Below are 19,601 nucleotides of genomic sequence, written 5' to 3'. Positions count from 1 at the left end.
GAAGGAAAAAAACTACTGTAAAACAGTGGCTCAGGCGTCAGGCAGTGTATTCATAACCGTTACATGGAATCTTTCTGTGTGGCAGCTTTTAAAGGTGGACGTCTGGTTCCTATCAACACCACTGTGAACAATTCTGGCTCCAAGTTTCTCTAGAATGGAGCATTTCTCAGCAAACCACTCGGAATGACTCTGACATGTTAACCATTCCCCTTCATGCTAATGGAACACAGTCCACAAGGACAGGAATTAGCTTCGATCCAAATCTTTCCAGGTTTTGGGTGATCCAGGCGGAGGGAGGCGGCGCTGGATGGAGCACGCAGCCATTGGACTGCTCTCCGTTGTCAGGACTGGAGGAGGCCGGGAAGAATTTGTGTGTTGGTGGCCGTCTTGGAAGTCCGACACACAATCACTGCCTTCGAAATAAGTCTTCCGCCAGAGGGATTCCTGTGCTTTTAACACACCCAGTACACGACTCCGTTTAGAGGATATAGGTAATGAGTGGAGACATTAACTTACCACAGACTGTAGCGCTAACGTTACTTCTTTATACTAAAGTACCGCAGTGCTAGCAAACCGTGCGCGTGATTTTAGAGTATGATTGGCTCGGGTAGGTAGACCCACGGCTTAGCTGCACGTTTCAGAAATTGGCCCACAAGTGTTTCTTCCTTATCTGTCTGAGGAGGAGAGTCATGTGTTTCAGGAGCGATGTTTTGAAGCGTTAGCACACGCTAGCATATGGAAAGGCTTTATTTTGGGTAACGGTAGCTAGGCTAGCTCGCTAGCTGCCTCCGTGGGCACAACAGTAGCAGCGTTAGAGCCGAGCTCGGCTTTCTGCGCTGACTGTCGGGCTGACACACAGCCAGCTGGCGCTCGACATGGTGGAAACCTAATAATAGACGGCGACTGGAGAAAGAAACCGGTGTTTCTGATTTGTGGACGGTGTTTTATTCCATTGCTTGGCACTGAAAACCTATCGAGAAGAGGAGAGGAGAAGTCGACACCTGTTCACTCTCAGACCGGTGAGTGTAAATATGAGTGTAAATGCACTGGTATTAGCTTAGTTAACCCAGTTAGGTTATGCAGAAATATCCAGGATTTTTTTAACGTTTCACTGACAACGTTAGATTGAATTAAAAAATACGACCACCATTCAGTCAGAATTTCTTTCTTTTTGTTTCTTTATCTTTCCATCTCTGTTCCCTCTCTCTCTCTCTCTCTCTCTCTCTCTCTCTCTCACAGACTTCTTTAGACTGAATTCAAAATTTGTCAAGCTTTAAATATTGTACAACATCAGCAGTCTGTCACAAAAGTTTATATTTACATACATCTGCCTATTCAGCCTGTATCAGTTTAGTCCTGCCAGTTCATACTTTGCTTATCAGGAGTGTTTCAGTTAGACTGCTTTTTGAATGAGTCCCAATACAGGGTTGCCAATCAAAACAGAGCTCATTTGCATATATCAGTCATAGTAATAAAAGATAACACTTTAATTCAATTGTAGGCGATAAAAAGAGGAAAATGATTGTGTAGAAACTACATCATAAATTCTCATTCATTCAATTCTTATTCTTATTCATAAATTCTAAACTGCTTTTGCCACATAAAACTGCAAAATATCTCCAGTGAGTGAAGAATAAAATGAAGAAAGTTTTAGGTTATGGGCCCTTTAAGTACCATAGAAAAGAAACAAGTCTCATATCTCACTCTGAATGGATTGTGGGTTGGAACTGTACACAGTGAGGTGATTTCATCAGTGATGGGCTTTCTAAACGTATCAGAACCCGGTCATTTGAAGGAGTCTAAGCAGTGTAACGTTATATAACGGGGCGTTGTAACAGTTCTAAGGCTTTAATGATATAATATTTCCTTTGGGCCTTTGGGCCATGAAAAGAGATCAGAATATAATTATGTGGCACTCATCGCTTTTTTTCTTCTGTCATTAATTATTTAAAATATTCACTTTATGTCCGAAGAATTCTGCATATTATGAATGTTGGTGCATGGAATGCTGTGCATTAATCATTTAAGCGTGCAGAGTAATGTGTCTCAGTTCTTCCACTGTCACTTGCTCCTTTCCTGTATTATACCTGGATAATGCTCTAACAAAGAAAAATGCTTTTAATTTCAGAAGCTTCTGAATGTGGTCTCATGTTTGGCAATTGATAATACGTTAAGGTTGGTTTTTCTATTATTGTGAATTGGCTGTTGGGCTATTGCTGTGTTTTCATAACAAAACTTTCCAAACGTCTTTAAGACTTTTTATTAACACATTGGATGAAGAGAAAGAAGTGAAGGGAAAGAAAGTACAGCTGATGGCAGGCATGAGTGATACCACTACTGATACCTTAGTACATTTTACTGACACGTTGGTACATTTCTTAAATAAGGAGATCTGTTGTAGCGCTACTGGTGTTTTTATGCGTAAATAATTTAGTAATATAACTATATATAATTGCATACTTCTTTCCTTTAGTTGCCAGAGATTTACAACAAGTCATCTTGGGATCTTTGTCATTTCTCAGTATAAATATACGTGATGCTAATGAGACAGGACAACAAAACAATGTACACGGATGGGTGTCAGCAGCATGTAAAGTAAAGGAACTAGATTTAAAGATGGAAAGAATTTAAAGAGAAGGGGCTGTATTACAGAAAGAGCCCGACTCTTAAGTCTTATCTTTTAGTCACCATGACAGTTTAATTTAAAATGCAATTTAGGACAGATACTATTACAAACAATACTTTTTCATCAATTCCAAATGAGAAAACGGTCATTACAGAACCATTCTAGCTAAATAAAATTTCCTAAAAGCTGTCCTAATGTTAGCACAACCCCCGTGGTCTCCTAACTTCTGTTTTACCTTTTCATTTCTGTTGTTTGCCACTCTACTGAAAATATAATAACATTGTTTTAAATCAGATGTTCACCGTACCTGGCATAATGGTGTTCCATTTATTCATATTGTAAAACAGTGGTTTCACTCGTGAGAGTGATCTTTTTCCCTAAATCAAAAAAATCCCAGACACTGAGGAGACGCTTTGTACCATTCCCTCTTATTCTGTATTACCTGAATATATTAATGTCGGTGAAAACTTGTCTAATAAAACACTGCAGTGATGGTGGTGAATAATGAGCAGACAAAGTTGCATGCCTGTTTACTAAGAGGAATAACACTAGCAGGAATAACGGTCTGAAGCCTGTGAAATGGAAACTCTGAAACTAGGGAGCGACGATTCCCTGTTAAACAGCATGGGAAGCTGTTTAATAACTTTTTCCAACTTCCAGTTAATTAGCCTGTAGTTTTGACATTTTCTTTGCATCGGTGGGCTGCCTAACCAGCTTTCTTTTGATTGGCTGTGCACATACCTCCAGTTGCTTGGTAATGGACATAAGTTATTATTGACCTTGATCGAGGACTTAAGGATTTCTACAATAAGTAATAACATACAATAACATCTTTCCTAAATGAAGGTGGGATTTGTTCTGTAATATGGCGTACATAACTCTTGGAGGGCCTCTGGTGTCAAGGACAATCTGATGATTTCCCTGCTCACACACACCTGATTCAGTTCATCTGTTCATTTGCCAGGTGTAGTGGGTGAGTTTGAGTAAGGGAACTACCAAACTGCTGGACCCTCCAGGACTGGATTTGTGCAGCTCGAATTTGTGAAAAATCTTTTCTTGACCCGTCAGATCTTAACATGGAACAAAAGAGAGGACGTTTGTGTAATACAGCTCCAGGTGTGCAGTGATGGTAAAGGGGTATGTGATCAGGTGTGTAGTCATGGTAAAGAGGGTGCGTGATCAGGGGCTCTGTTACAGAAACAGCCTAACCCTGAAATCTTATCTGTTTGGTCACCAAGACAACTTCAGTTAGTACTGAATTTGGGACAGTAGCCATTACAGAATGACAGCTCCTAACCTCATTTTCTGTGTGCTCTAACCCTCTATTTCTTTCATTTTTTAACCAAATGTGACCAACACAAGTTCTGTATAACTAGCAGAATGACATTCCATTTATTTACATTGCGTTTCGGTGGGGAAATATGATGGGGAAACTTTTACATTTTATTGCATGTGAGTGTTTAACAAAGAGAAATAAGCCTTCCACTATTTTTTGATGCCTCCCTTTTACTTACAAACTCAAATTGGAAGTGGCTTAAACCAGAAATTAGTGTGAGATGTTGGAAGTGGGTATTTTTACCGATTGCAATGGATTGCAGACTTGATCAAGAAACACTGAAATGTCTCTTAGGGGTGAGATGCACAAATAGGAAGCAGGACTGCCCACCCAGACGCCAGACCAGAGCAAAAAAAAGAATGAATAAATAGTGATAATAAACACATTAATTACAGATTTGAAAATTTATTCGAGGCTTTGCACTTTCATCCAGTCATCAGAATTATTCTCAGCAATCAACTGAAGCAAGGAAACCAAAAAAAAACAAAGGAAACATAACTTCAGGGGCCCAAGGCCCAAAATAACAAACAAAAAAAGCCTGAAAACAGAAAAATATAACTAGCTTTACTAACACAAAAAAGGGGGGGATTACAAAACCACTACCCTCACTACACTACCAATAAACAAAGTCCAACAGATCAAACAAGAAGGCAGGCCACCCCTACGTTTCCTTTCTAAATAAAGAAACAAAATTACAAAAGTGTCTTCACTGGCCCACAGATACCTGTAGGCCAGCAAATCAACAATAACTGGACTGTCGACTGGCAGGCAGCCTTGGGAGCGAAACCGTGTGAGGCAGAATAAGAAAAAAACGTTCCACTATTGCTCCGACATCAAAGGCTTTTTATGACCAGCGCCAACTGGAAGAGCCAGTCATATGCCGGAAAACACGAGACGTCAGTCATGCAGCAACGTCCACCTGAAAACAGTCAGACAGAGAGAGAGAAAAGGAAACATCCAGACACAGGACGCAACACTGACATTAAAATTACGCTTCAGTAATGTAATTAAGACAGCCAGTTAGCAGTCTAGTTTGCAGAACATGTTTACCTGTTTCCCCAGAGCTACGACTGCATATTAAAGTACTGAAATTTGGTACTGAAAGGTCAAAACCAAGTACTAACAGACACTGTTTATCAAAATGTTCGCACCTAGACATGTGAGAACTTGAGATGGAAGGAATTCATAAACACAAACATGAGATTCAATCCAAAGGAATGAATGGCTTGATTTTCACACAGTAGATAATGTGGAAGAAGGTTCAACATACTTGACTGTCAGTGTACGATGCAGGAAACTGTTCAGATCCACCATTCAGCCAAATTATAAATTTGGCCAGTTTCTAAATTGAAAGGAGCTATAATAGGACATAGATATATAGATTTTTTTTTTGCTCTAATACAATAGGGATGCAAATTTTGCAACCCATCAAAATATCAATTATAAAACAGATGGTACTCATTCTGAAATCTGATGCTTTAAGCCATTGTGAAGTACTTGATGTGCACACACTTGAGAGCACAGGTAGCCTATTAGCTGAATTCTGTATTAAAGCATGGAGATGTTAAATATCTTGTGTAGACTGTGGAACGTAGTATTGTTAAGTGTGGCCAGGCATATACACTCACCGGCCACTTTATTAGGTTCAATTGCTTGTTAACACAAATAGCTAATCAGTCAATCACATGGCTGCAACTCAATGCATTTAGGTATGTAGAGGTGGTCAAGACAACTTGCTGAAGTGCAGACCGAGCATCAGAACGGGGAAGAAAGGTGATTTAAGTGACTTTGAACATGTCATGGTTGTTGGTGCCAGACGAGCTGGTCTGAGTATTTCAGAAACTGCTGATCTACTGGGATTTTCACACACAACCGTCTCTAGGGTTTATAGAAAATGGTCAGAAGAAAGGAAAATATCCAGTGAGTGGCAGTTGTGTGGACGAAAATGCCTTGTTGATGTGAGAGGTCAGAGGAGAATTGGCAGACTGGTTTGAGATGATAGAAAGGCAACAGTAACTCAAATAACCACTCGTTACAACCAAGGAATGCAAAATACCATCTCTGAACGTACAACACGTCGAACCTTGAAGAAGATGGGCTACAGCAGCAGAAGACCACACCGGGTGCCTCTCCTGTCAGCTAAGAACAGGAAACTGAGAGTACAATTCGCACAGGCTCACTGAAATTGGACAATAGAAGATTGGAAAATTGTTGCCTGGTCTGACGAGTCTCGATTTCAGCTGCGACATTCAGATGGTAGGGTCCGAATTTGGTATAAACATCAAAGCATGGATCCATCCTGCGTTGTATCAATGGTTCAGGCTGGTGGTGGTGGTGTAATGGTGTGGGGGATATTTTCTTGGCACACTTTGGGCCCCTTATTACCAATTGAGCATCGTTTAAATGCCGCAGCCTACCTGAGTATTGTTGCTGACCATATCCATCCCTTTATGACCACAGTGTACCCATCTTCTGATGGCTACTTCCAGCAGGATAGTGCACCATGTCACAAAGCTCATATCATGTCAAACTGGTTTCTTGAACATGACAATGGATTCACTGTCCTCCAGTGGCCTCCACAGTCACCAGATCTCAATCCAATAGAGCACCTTTGGGATGTGGTGGAACGGGAGATTCACATCATAGATGTGCAGCCGACAAATCTCCAGCAACTGTGTGATGCTATCAACTCAATATGGACCAAAATCTCTGAGGAATGTTTCCAACACCTTGTTGAAAGTATGCCACAAAGAATTAAGGCAGTTCTGAAGGCAAAAGGGGGTCCAACCTTTTACTAGCAAGGTGTGCCTAATAAAGTGGCCGGTGAGTGTATTTGTATATCTCGTAAATGGTCTGAATTAAACATACTCCCATGTCAGAGCTAGAGGCCGATCCCTATAAAAATTCTGCAGCTGATAGCGACTTTAGGGAGCTAGAAGTTCAGCTAACCGATAATATTGGTCAATATAAATGAAAAATTTTATATCTGTAAATTTTATGCTGTTATGGTTTTAGTTAAACAGTGCTTTGTTGAGCAATACGATTGTCCATTCTCAAATATCACGCTTTGATTCCAAACATAGTGGAACATTGTTGTAGCTGAGCTGTCGCCCTCTTGAAAAATGATCCCGAACAGACTATTTTAGCTGCACGCTTCATTTTTTTAGTATGCCTCTCTGGCAGCACCAGTTTCTTATTGTGCCCTAGTGTACAATTTAAAAACTTTTCTTAAATTGGATGATAAACCCACCTAATCAGGTAGAAACTGTTGTTGAAAATGACCTAAAATGAAACAATTAATATATTTTAAAAGGATAGAACGGGTTGAAAAATGATTGATTTGTCAGTTAATCATTTACATCCCTAAATATGAATATCATCATCTGCCTGGTTCATTATTTGATGGTGTGAGCTGCAGCAGCTTCAGGAGAGCTACTTTTTATTTTTTTCCCTTTACTAAGTTTAGCTTGGCCCTTCAGAATTGACTGTTCTTGCTTATTTCCCCTTAACAAGTAGCAGTTGACAGTACTGGTCCATATCCCTCGAGACTACCCTACCTCCTCACTAAGCTGTTCGGGAAATATAGGGCGAGATCCCTGAATCGGAGATTTGTAAACGCGAGTGAGCTTCACAGTGCCAACATCAGTTTGGCTTCCTCACCTGACAGTGCGCGATTGCCTGTCACCTGTCCCATGAGACTAAGCTCTGTTCTACCTTATTGCTAAGCTGCGGGAAATATAGGGCAAGGTCAGTGAACTGGGGCTTTGTAAGTGTCTCTAGGTGTCAGTGTTAGTTTAACTTCTTCACTAGACTATGTGAGATTACCTGTCACCTCCTGGTGGGTTTTGTTTGTTCACACAAGTGAGCAAAAAGAACCAATATAGTAGTATGTAGTCTGTAGGCTTGATGTGTGGCTTTATTTATTCATTTATTTTGGGGGCTATTTCTCACTTGGGCTGAGTATTGTCAGCAACTTCACAATACAAGCAACACAATATGATACAATACAGTGGAAAAACACACCAAATGTGCAACAGATATTTTGGTCAATGCCTACTGTAATAATAAATGAAAAAATAAGGTTTGAGAGAATGATGATGACACTGTATAAATGAATGCTTACTTAAGTTTTTCTATGGTAAGTTTAAAAAAATGCAACAGTAATATTAACTAGATGTGCATTTCCTGAAGTCACTGCAAGAGTGCTTGAAAAGAGCTGCATGTGTTTTTGTGTGTGTTTCTGTGTAGGTGAACAACACCTCCTTAGGTATGTGTGTCTGTGTGGTGTGTGTGAGAGGGAGAGGTGTGTTTGGGGGGGTCATTCAAATGAACTGCCACTCTGTTATTATGCAGCTCTTAGTGGAGAAGCCTTGTGTGAGTCTGATTTGCACCCTCATCAACCAACAGTCATAACTCAGGAAATGTTTACTCTGTCACGTAACCGGATAGATGGTGTAAGATAAGACCCTTGAGGATTATTTTGGTGTAATGTTGTGTGTATTGAGAAGAAAATGTCTGAGTTAGGACAAGTTAGAGAAAATCTTGAAATAAGCAGATTCTGATTTTGAGAAATTTACATGGGAGTGAATGGGGCAGTTTTCTGGGCCTAGTGCCAGACAAATGCTCATAACTCCAAAGCTAATTGATAAAATGATGAGAGATTTTGAAGTTTCAGAAATGACAAGTTTCTCTACCATTTAAAACTGAAATGGAGTTTCTAGGTGAGAGTTTACGGATTTTAAAGCAGATTTCCTGCGTGACAGCTGTGTCTGTGAGACTGTGAGACGATGTCAGTTAGAATTTGAACTTCTGAACATTCCGCCGTTCATTCTTATGGGAGGTTTTTAATTTTTAAACTTAATTTTATTAAAAATTACCAATCCGATAAACTCCAAAAATACATAGCACAAGTCACAGCGCCGAGACCTTTGAAATGCAGTTTGAACTGAGCCTGTATGTTAAGCAGTTTGGGCTGTATTAATCACAGAAAGTGTGAAAGTAGAATAAATGAAGTATGAGAGATGACTATAGAGCACTTTTCAATCCCTCTAATAACGCAGAGGGAGCTTCAGGGTATGCTTTGTAGGGATGTAAGTATATGCAGATTTTGCAGTATGATACTGATTGCTGTTTTTGAATCATGATATGATACGTTTGCTATACAGAATTAGAAAAGAAATGGCATAATTTTCTCATTTATTTGTTGTGGGTTTTTTTTGTTTGTTTGTTTGTGTTTTTTTGGTAATTGCAAACATTATTTTGTCCCCCCCAAAAAAATATGTTTCAAGTTTGTCATTTGCACAACATGTCAGGACATTTATGAATTGAAATGCTTGTGGTGAGGCTCAGGTATCACTCTACAAAAAGTAAATAAGTAGAAGTAAAATATAAAAAAGAAATTGAAATATATTAAATATACACAATATATAGAGAAATTATACACAAAATATAGAGACAATATACATTTTAAAGTGCCTTAAGTGACTCAGTGTTATTGTTCTTTGAAGTGACAATGTTAGTGTTATTGTCTATAGCAGAGATGATATGATATAATAATACTGACAGAGTGACTGAGTGAAATGGTAGTTGGGGAAGAACCCACAGCTTCACAGCTTGTCCAGAAGCCTGAATGCCTGTGGGTGGAAACTGTTCATTAACCGGGTTGTTCTAGCCTGGATGCTGCAAAATCTCCTGCCTAAAAGGAGGATGGTGAACAGGCAAGAGTCCTGGGTGACGCTGTCTGACCGGATCTTTTTGATCTTCCTGAGGCAGCAGGACTGGTATACGTCCTGTAAGGCTGGTAGTTTGTTACCTATGATGGCTTCTGCCGTCCTCACCACTCTTTTAAGGGCCTTGCAGTCACATGCAGTGCAGCTGCTGTACCAGACAGTGATGCAGCCCATGAGGATGTTATCTATGGTGCATCATCCTGGGCTGCATCACTGGTACAGCAGCTGCCCTGCCTGTGACTGCTTAGCCTCGGTTTCTGTACTGCCGTCGGAGTTCGACATACTCCTGTCTCTTTGTGGATCGATCGTTTTAATTATCATTTCTCATTGTCTGTAAAACTTCATGCCCTCTCTGAATGGCATGGAGATGAAGCCACTGATAGCTACTACTTCTAAATAACCAGTTTCCTGCACAGCTACGTCTTATACTAATAACAGCCTGGTGCTGATGTGCAGGAGAGACAGAGAGACTATTTCTTTATAGGCGAAATCGATATGAAAGTATAGCTCTACCAACTCCTCGACATCTTTCATTTTAACATGAGGAGGTGCTGCCTTCCCTTTGGCCATAACATTGCAGTTTTTCCTGGTATTAATGCCACTTTAATGTCATAAATCGACGACTTCTTTTTTCAAAATGGTACCACTTCTTTCTAGAAATATTATACCGTCTGACTCTTTTCTCTAAACGACTTTATTCTCATAGTCTACAATTTTCATTTTTATTAAGTGGCCCTAAAATGCCATCAGACCAAAGTGTACATTTTTTGTACACATAATAAATAAAGAGTAAACCATAACTATTAGAACACTTGTTTCTCGCATGTTGGACGCTGTAAAATGTGCGCTCAAACCGGATTGCAGGATCTGTTTCACTCGTGCCGTGTAAAAGTACATTTATAAATATCAGTTCAGCCGCCACTGTATCGATGTCCATACCACCATGAGCTTCTCTGCGATATATTGCCATATCGACGTTTTGAATACAGCCCTACTTCTGATACTCTTCTGTGCTTGAAATCAGAAAGATGAAGAAATCTACTGAAACTGAGAACCTCAGCCTTGTGTGTGACTTTGTTGCTATAGCAATAGGGCATCATTCTTTATCTGGAATGAATGTGGTGGCCTAGTTTTGTGGAGTTATTTTTTTGGTGGTTAAGTGTGATAATTGATAATTCACAGATTAACAGGTTCAAATTGATCACATTTTGAAATTGGAATGTGAACTCTTTCATGTCGTGAGCTGATTCACAGATTCAGGGGGAAGAGAAAAAAAAAACCCAAAGACATCTTGACACAGTTTGCAGTCCTTGTGTTTATGACCCAATATGCATCTTTTATTTATGAAGCACTTTCCTCTTCAAAAGCTACTCAAAATGCAGTGCAAGTATGCTTCAAAAAGAAGTACTTTGACAAAGTGGAGAGGGAGTGGTTTGAGAGTATATGGAAAGATAAATTGTAGCAAAAAAAGTATAAATATGCAGACACTGTGCCAGGAAAACAAGAAAGGGAAATAGTTCTTGGGTGGTGTAGGCTAATAGTTGTGTTTATGTGCTGTTATGTATGGCATATTTAAGGAATCATTATATACATAAAACTAGAATAAGCAAAATATGGCTTGCGGTTTTACAGCTGCAGCCAGTTTAGATAGTAAAGAGAATTGTGTAATTCACGAATAAACAGTTAGTGCCTGAATGTTGCACGTAATGTTGTAGATAACGTTTCTGCTGTGGCCATACAGGATGCTGTAGATTACAACATAATCTTTGTGTACTTCACAGACACAGTCTTGGACTGAATAGTAATGGCAATAGTCTTTCACCACTACAATTCTATTTAGCCTAGGATTAGGCTTAATCTGTGTCTGGGAAAGTGGCCATATAAGAAGTTTGAAAAACAGCTCCAAGCATAATAAAAAAAAAAAAAATTATTATGCTGTTAGGCCCTGTACTATATACCACCACTTCCACTTTCCTCAAAAATTCAATAAAAAGTGCTTTACAGTAGAAGGTCAGCACATTTACAGTGCATTGGGTGCTGGGTGGTATTCATCAAATTCCCTATCACAGTATTTTACCTATGTAAGTTATTTAAATGAACCCCTGCTTCCTGAGTACAAGTACTATATGCTAAAATATGCCCAATATAACTTTTTTATCTGTTTCGTCTCTTAAAATTGCACTAAAGGAAGCTTTCAACAGTACTGTAAATGTTTACCACGCACAAATCAGATTTCCAGAAAGGAATGTTGCTAAAAAAGCACTAAAACTGAAAAGCAGTATCATAGTGCACTTGTTCAGGGTCAGTTTCCATAGCTCACTCAGGCCCTCACTTTAGGTTTTAGTTCTTTAGATTCTTTGTGTTTATACCAAACTGCTTTTAAAAGGACCATCCTGTTAGAATACTAAAATAAAAGCCTAGATCAAACTCAGGTCCTGGAGGACTACAGCTCTGCAGAGGTTCTTAGGAGTTTAGCTGATGACTTAAATCAGGTATGTTCAGTGAAGCTAAACTCCACAGTGCTGGTGTCTACCAGGAAGTGTCTGGTGGTCTAGGGCTGTTCAGCTCCAGTCCTGTAGGGCCAGTAGCTACGTTCCCAAAGCTAGACTGCAGCTGTGCAGGATGAGTTCTTTGTGGCACTGTCCTTATTTGTATTACTTAATGCAAAATGGAACAGTCTAACAAGGCCACTTTGTCATGTCATCAGAAGGTAGTCAGCATGAAATTTGATTGAAGAAATACAATTGATGTGAATGATAAACAGCTGGTAGGCAAAACATTTGTGATTAAAGCTGTTTGGCAAGCTAATAACTATTCAGTGTACTGAATGCAGGTGCACTTCAAACACAACTAATGAAATGGTACATTGTGTATTTTACTGGTCTTTTTAAAGAACATGTATTAAAATGGATTAGTTTTATGTCAACGTTTCCCTTGACCTTTGTTCAGGTTTTTGGCAGGTACTTTTGGCAGTATATTGTAGGGTGACTGCCTTATTTTTATGTAGGGATGAGCAATATGATAATTTTCACCTTTGATGCATTATTTCATACTTTACAGTAAACCCCAGAAATATTGACACACTTCATAAAATGAGCTAAAATTAACATATTAAAAGAACTACACATACAGTGTATATAGTCATAATTTGGGCTTAAACAAATGAGTATGCCTCATGTTTTTATTGTCAAAAAGATTTTTCGAACAAAGTACAGGTCTCCTTTCATTAAAATGCAGATTCCAAAAATATTGGAAGCCCAAATTTCAGTATTTGGTGGAGTCTCCACTGGCGAGAATGACAGCACTCAGCCTCTTTCTAGACACTTGTAGAGGGATCTTGGACCACTCTCCCATGCAGATTTCCAACTCATTGATTTCCTTGGGTTTTCTTCTGTGAACTGCCCTCTTCAGTTGAGACCACAGATTTTAAATTGGGTTGAAGTATGGAGACTGAGAGGGCAATGAGGGCCATTTCAAAACCTTGATTTTATGCTGCTGCCTTATGTTGATGTCTTTGTTGATTTTGATGTGTGCTTTAAGTCATTGTCTTATTTTTATCTAAAATGTTCTGGTACTGATTAGAATTCATTATGTCATTGACCTTAACAAGAGCCTCTGGGCCACTGGCAGCAAAACAGCCTCTAAGCATCAAAGAGTCACCACCATATTTTACCATGAGGCATGAGGTGCCATTCTTTGTACTCTGTCCCTTCTTTTCGCCGAACATGATGGTGTGCATGGCCAGAAAGCCACCCGTCTCTTCTGACCACAGCACACTGTTCTGGATGGAATTCCAGGGCTTGGCAAAGTTCAGATTCTTGTGTATTGGTCTCAGGAAGGGCTTCTTTTGTGGAACTCAACCAAAAAGCTCTTGGTGTCTCACTGTGAAACACAATTAAATTGTGCAGTTGTGAAACTGATTTTTGGGCTCTCTTAGCATCATCGTCACTGTGCTTGGGGGCAATATGTGTCATTAATGCAAATTTTCAACTGTTCAATGCTTTTGAGTCTTCTTTACTATGGATCTGATTGTGCTTACTGGTAATTTCAACTGCAGACCTATTTTGTTGTAGCCCTTCCCCATTCTATGCAGCTCAGCATCTTTTTTTTTTGAACATCTGATCATCGCTCAAGACTGACTTTAACTCGCACTCGGATGCGAGCGGCTGCCCATTCGCAACTTCTCTGCCTCTTTGTTTACCAACACGCTTGTGCCATTTATCCGAAGGAGACCAAAAGGCGTGGGCGCTTGCGCTTCATTCACAATTTCAGTTTTATGAATCAATCAATCAAACGAGTCACTGTATAAAAAAGAGCACAAACTACATGAAACTACATAACTTCATTAACGGCTACTAATGCTGCTCTACAGGCGACCCTGCCCGTCTGCAGTGACAGCAGAGGAGGGTGAAGTTCAGCTCCTCTCTGCTTAAATACATTTAGGGCATCATACGCCTTCAAAGAGGGGGCAATTATTTATTATCGCCACCAAGAATTCTTCGGTGATATATCGCCAGCTTCATGATTGAATTTACCCGTTCCACCTTAAATGGTGAGGCAACCTCACGTACCAGAATGTAACTGCTGCACCATTTAAGGTGGAACAGGAAATTTCACCAGGTAGCGACCAAGACATCAGCATATTACTAGCGATTTTTATGTTATGAAGGAAATGACCATAAAACGCTATTACAATGATTCTCTTACAATACAGCGGCATTTTAACAGAGAAATACTTACATTTATGTGTCTCTTTTGCCGCTTGTGCAGCCATCTTGCCAATGATTCACATGGTATTCTGGGAATTTTCTCATAATACTCCGTTTGTAGTGCAGCCTCTGAAAAATCTCTGTTTGAAGAGCCATGTAGCCCCAACACTTCACCCTACCCCTCCATCTCAACAGCAATCGGGACAACCCTACCCCTAGTAGTGAACGTGCAAAAGGGAGGGGTTTGGCTAAGTCTTAGGGGCAAGGGGTGAAATGGGATTGTGCCTTAAACAGGCAAAACCAGTTCTCAGACCAGTCTATCAATGGATTGAGGCCATCTTCATACTTCAGGACTGCTTTGAATCCACAGAGTGGAATACCGCAGATGAATACACTGACTCCATCACAAGCTACATCAATAAATGCACTGAAGATATTGTACAAAAAATCAGTATCAGAACATTTCCCGACCCGAAACCCTGGATCAGTGCTGAGGTTCGAGCCAAACTAAGAGCTCGGGAACTCTTGTGACCTGGCTAACTACAAGAAGGCCAGGTATGACCTTCAGAGGACCACCAGGCTGGCCAAAAGGAGCTACAGGGACAGAGTGGAATCCAACTATCTTGGCTTTGATCTCAGACGTATGTGGAGTGGCCTGCGCACCATCACTGACTACAAAGAAGGTGTGATCTGTGATAGGGGCTCTTCCTCCTCACTTGCAGATAAATGAAATGTTCATTATGCTCGTTTAGAGGCAACTAACACCTCACCTGCTGAGAAACTCCCAGTAGATGAGGAGAGCTGCGCTCTTTCCTCATTCCCCTGTCTGAGGTGGTGAGATCCTTCAGGGCAGTTAACCAATCTGGTCTTTAACCAATCCTCAAGATATCATCTGTCACCTGCCTGAATGACTACCCTCTGTTGCACTGACATCTACAGTTATGAAGTGCTTCGAGTGACTGGTCGAAGCTCACATGTGCTCAACCCTTCCAGCCGCCATGCACCCTCACCAAATTGCATACTGCTCCAACAGATCCACAGATGACGCCATTGCATTAACAATACACACTGCTCTCACACACCTGGACAGGAAGAACACCTATATAAGAATGCTGTTCATAGATTACAACTCAGCATTTAACACAATCATCCCTGCCAAACTCATTCCTAAGCTCACAGACTTGGGTTTGAACTCTCATCTCTCCAACTGGATACTGGACTTCCTGACGGCCAGACCTCAGGCACCATAAAGAGCATCCTCATGGGCTGCATCACTGTCCGGTACAGCAGCTGCACTGCATGTGACTACAAGATCCTTAAAGGAGTGGTGAGGATGGCAGAATCCATCATAGGTAACAAACTACCAGCCTTACAGGACGTATACCAGTCCTGCTGCCTCAGGAAGATCAAAAAGATCCGGTCAGACAGCGTCACCCAGGACTCTGCCTGTTCACCATCCTGCCATGAGGCAGTAGATTTTGTAGCATACAGGCTAAACCAACGTGGTTAATGAACAGTTTCTACCCACAGGCTGTCAGGCTTCTGAACAAGCTGTGAAGCTGTGGGTCCGTCCCCAACTACCATTTCACTCAGTCACTCTGCCAGTATTATTGTATCATATTATCTCTGCTATGGACAATAACACTTTAACATTAAGTCACTTTAAAAAACAATAACAGTCACTTAAGTCACTTTAAAATGTATATTGTCTCTATATTTTGTGTATATTTTCTCTGTATTTTATATATATTTATTTAAATTTGTTTATTTTATTTTGACTTGATTTACTTGATTACCTGAGCCTCATCACAAGCATTTCAATGCATAAATGTCCTGACATGTGCGAATGACAAACTTGAAATGTCCTAACTTCTATTTATCAATTTCTCAAAAGTTTAGTGGAAAAATAGCATTTTTGGATGTGTTGCCTATATTTGATTATTTTGCTTACTTTCCTGAGGAGTGCCAATATTTCTGGAGTTGATTGTGTGTAGTTTCTGAGCAGATGAAGGAAATCTTCAGTACTTAAAGCCTAGTGCATGTTTCATTACAAAGAGAGTATAATCAGTATTGCTTAATTGGAGTTTGTGTAGTATGTGAAGCTCATTATTTTCATGAAGCTTATTGCAATTTTTAAATATGGCACTTGTTGTTCTTCTGGTCTTTGTTCCAACATATCAAAGCTCAGAAAAATAAAATATTGTGATGCATATTGGGTATTGAGAATATGTTTTGGACTTTTTGCCATATGGCCCACCTCTAGTTTTAAGTGGACCTCCTGAAAATAGTAGTTTCATGCAAAGTTTGATGACCAGCTAGAAGTGGACGATATAGGAAAAAATAATTACACTACTAGGCATTTTATGACATGTGGTATGTGTTACAATGTTTAGTTTTTCTGAGGTCTGCAAATATGTTTAAATAGGAAACACAGAAATGCCTTATTTTAACAAAGCTATGAAAAAAACGGAGTAAAATCATTTTTCAAACTATATTTAGTGTTTCTCAAAAATGAACAACTTAGAAGGTGAAACAGTTTATGCATTATGCAGTTAGCGGTTGTTTTTTAATAGGCTCTCTGTAATTGGTCTAAATACGCTTGTTTTAGGTGTTGTAAGAGTGCTGACAATGCCTATAAAATAGTCCGAAAAAGTGGTGCGCTGTAATATATCGCAACAGCCTATTACCATATCACTATGTCTAGCACAATTCCTGACACCATACAGTATAAATGTAAAGGAGTCTAGTAAAACACAAATTTGCATGCCTTTTTCTGTGCAGTTGAGCGTTGACCTCAGTGCCGTAACCCATGATCAGTATGTCTCTGGCTGAGCAGGGTTTCATTATCCACCCGCAGAATGTTTTGGTGCTGGTGTGTCAGCATGACTGTCTGCCGCTGTAAACTCCAGCCTGAGAGCTGCTGGAGGAAACACTGAGAAGGCTCTTCACCTCTGAGCTTCTGCCTCTGGCTGCCCTGCTTTTCTTTGTAATGGTAATGTACATGAAGGCCTCATGCCCTTCACTAGTGCTGACTCGAAAGAAAAATTCAGCCTGCGTATCACACAAGCTTCCACAGTCATCCAGAATCTTGTATGTGTGGACGGATACACCATTGCATAATTAATTGCTATATTCTGTGATGAGCTCTGTGGGTTTTTATCATCTTCTAGGGCTGCGTGATTTGGACTAAAACATTGGTGTAAGCATGCGGGGTTGGTTTCCAAGATGGGGATTAAATCTAGTCCTGGACTGCAAAGCATTCTGAGTGGGGATTCTCCATTAAAAGGATACTAATTTTACTGTGGCCTGACTGCGAAGTCGTGAATCTTTTTGTGATCTAATAAATAATAATTTCCAAAAAAAAAGGAAACTGTAATTCAGATACAGGCTTGATCACGGATTTATGTGTTTTGCATTATTTTGACCAAAATAATTCACATTTGTTGGATCACTTTGAATCCTTGTTTGCCAAAACATTTATAGAAACTCATCTGGAACATGAGAAATGCTGATGGCACATCATCCATTTAGTGATGGGTTATTATTAGTGGGGGAAAGTCTCAAATAAATGTGATTTTCTGTTAAAATATACTTCTTTGACATGTGTGGACATATCAGTGTTTGATCATCAACTAAACTCTAAATGTTCTGTCATAGAACAGAAATCAAAGTTTTTGCAAGCATGTATTTAACAACCCTGGCTTCAGTAACTATTGCCCTTTTGATAGAAACAGCTTTACGAAGATGTTTCCTATAACTATGTACCAGTTTCTGGCATCTACTGGGGACATTTTTGTCCACTATATGCAGAATTCTTTCACTGTGCAAACGTGCAATGTTTGAGGGCCTTCTTGCATGTACAGCCCTATTCAAACCCCCCATTTGCTTTTAGACAACAAATGCTTCCTCCTGGTGCACCTCCTGTGTAATCAAATTTGTGCAGTCTTATTCTAACGGTAGATACGTGTGCTCTGACATCCACAATGTTTGGGGTCTTAAAAACGTCTTGGCATCTTACAGTCTGCTCTTGGTTTAAATTTTCTGGGGCACCCTGGCAAGGACAAGTTGGCAGTGGTTTTAAATATGACCTACTTGTAGATGATCTTCTGGGCACTGGAAGGATGGACTTTTATACTTTGGGAACACTTTTCAAACTCCTTTCCAGATTCATAAGCACCTACAGTCTTCTTTATAAAGGCCTCAAAGAACTCTTTTGGTCTAGGAATGATGTTACCCCAATAACAAGACGGGTTCCTTCAAGATATTCTCTAATGATGGCATTAGATAAGGGCATTGCCACTTTTCCTATCAGTCAGACCCTAGGGCCCAAGACCACCCTCATTCGTTAGAGGCTCATGCATATTGTATTTCACACAATATTAGAATTGCAAAGGCCAGTACTAGCAAATGATATCTTGTGCAGCCCTGTCACGTATGATATTGAACCATCTACCTGTGACCAACTTCTTAATGCCATGTGCAGAGAAAAGTCTTATAAGAACTACAGTTCAGATTTGGCTTATTTTAGTAATGTAAGAGTGCAAGAGTGCAAGCCATTAAATAAAGTAATTATATTTGCTCTTATTTCTTCTTTACTTCCTCCTATGTCTTCTCTCTCTGGCTCTCTTTCCCTCTTTCCTCACGACACATTAATTCACTTTCTCCATTACACTATGTACACTTCCATCTTTACGATGGCCTTGGCTTCATTCACCCTTCAAAAACACAGCTTCACACCTGAGATGGATTGTGTTTATAAGTCACTTTCACCTCCAGTTAAACTCGCACCACACTGCAAGAGAAAGCTGGCTTTGATATTTTTAGTGAAGACAGTAAACAGTATCACTTATTGGCATTGAAAGACTCCTCACACAGTTTTGCGGGAATGGCCTCATAAAACCCCAAATCATTTTTACTTTATGAGATGCCTCCTCCAAATATGCTCTCAATGTCTGCCCCCACTAGTCATTTGTTTTGAATTCTCAGTTTTCTGCCTCTGCAGTGACTGTTCACAAAATAGAGATGGGGATTGTTCTGAGTTGAACGACTTGGTGTGTCATATAAAACAAAAAGTGCCTCTTGGAGTTGCTTTCCTCTTTTTACACTGTGTTTGGCTTTCCTTTAGTGGATGGTGATGATCTAACTAGTATAACGTAAAACTGTATAAACTAAAAGGAAAAGCATGAAACTAACTTCTGTCA

General features: G+C 39.9%; 1 protein-coding gene across 1 annotated transcript in view; it reads left to right on the top strand.

Moving 5' to 3' along the window:
- The first annotated feature begins 280 nt into the window (after nucleotides 1-280).
- The window catches only part of LOC108425352 (LARGE xylosyl- and glucuronyltransferase 1), an 88,864-nt gene continuing 69,543 nt past the window's right edge, over nucleotides 281-19,601 (top strand). The window contains exon 1 of the mRNA XM_017693941.2: nucleotides 281-1,019. The gene's annotated coding sequence lies outside the window, so the exon portion shown is untranslated. The remainder of the gene's footprint in view (nucleotides 1,020-19,601) is intronic.

Source organism: Pygocentrus nattereri, chromosome 1 (assembly GCF_015220715.1).
Source record: "Pygocentrus nattereri isolate fPygNat1 chromosome 1, fPygNat1.pri, whole genome shotgun sequence".
Classification (NCBI taxonomy): domain Eukaryota; kingdom Metazoa; phylum Chordata; class Actinopteri; order Characiformes; family Serrasalmidae; genus Pygocentrus; species Pygocentrus nattereri.
This window is presented reverse-complemented; position numbering and strand designations above follow the sequence as displayed.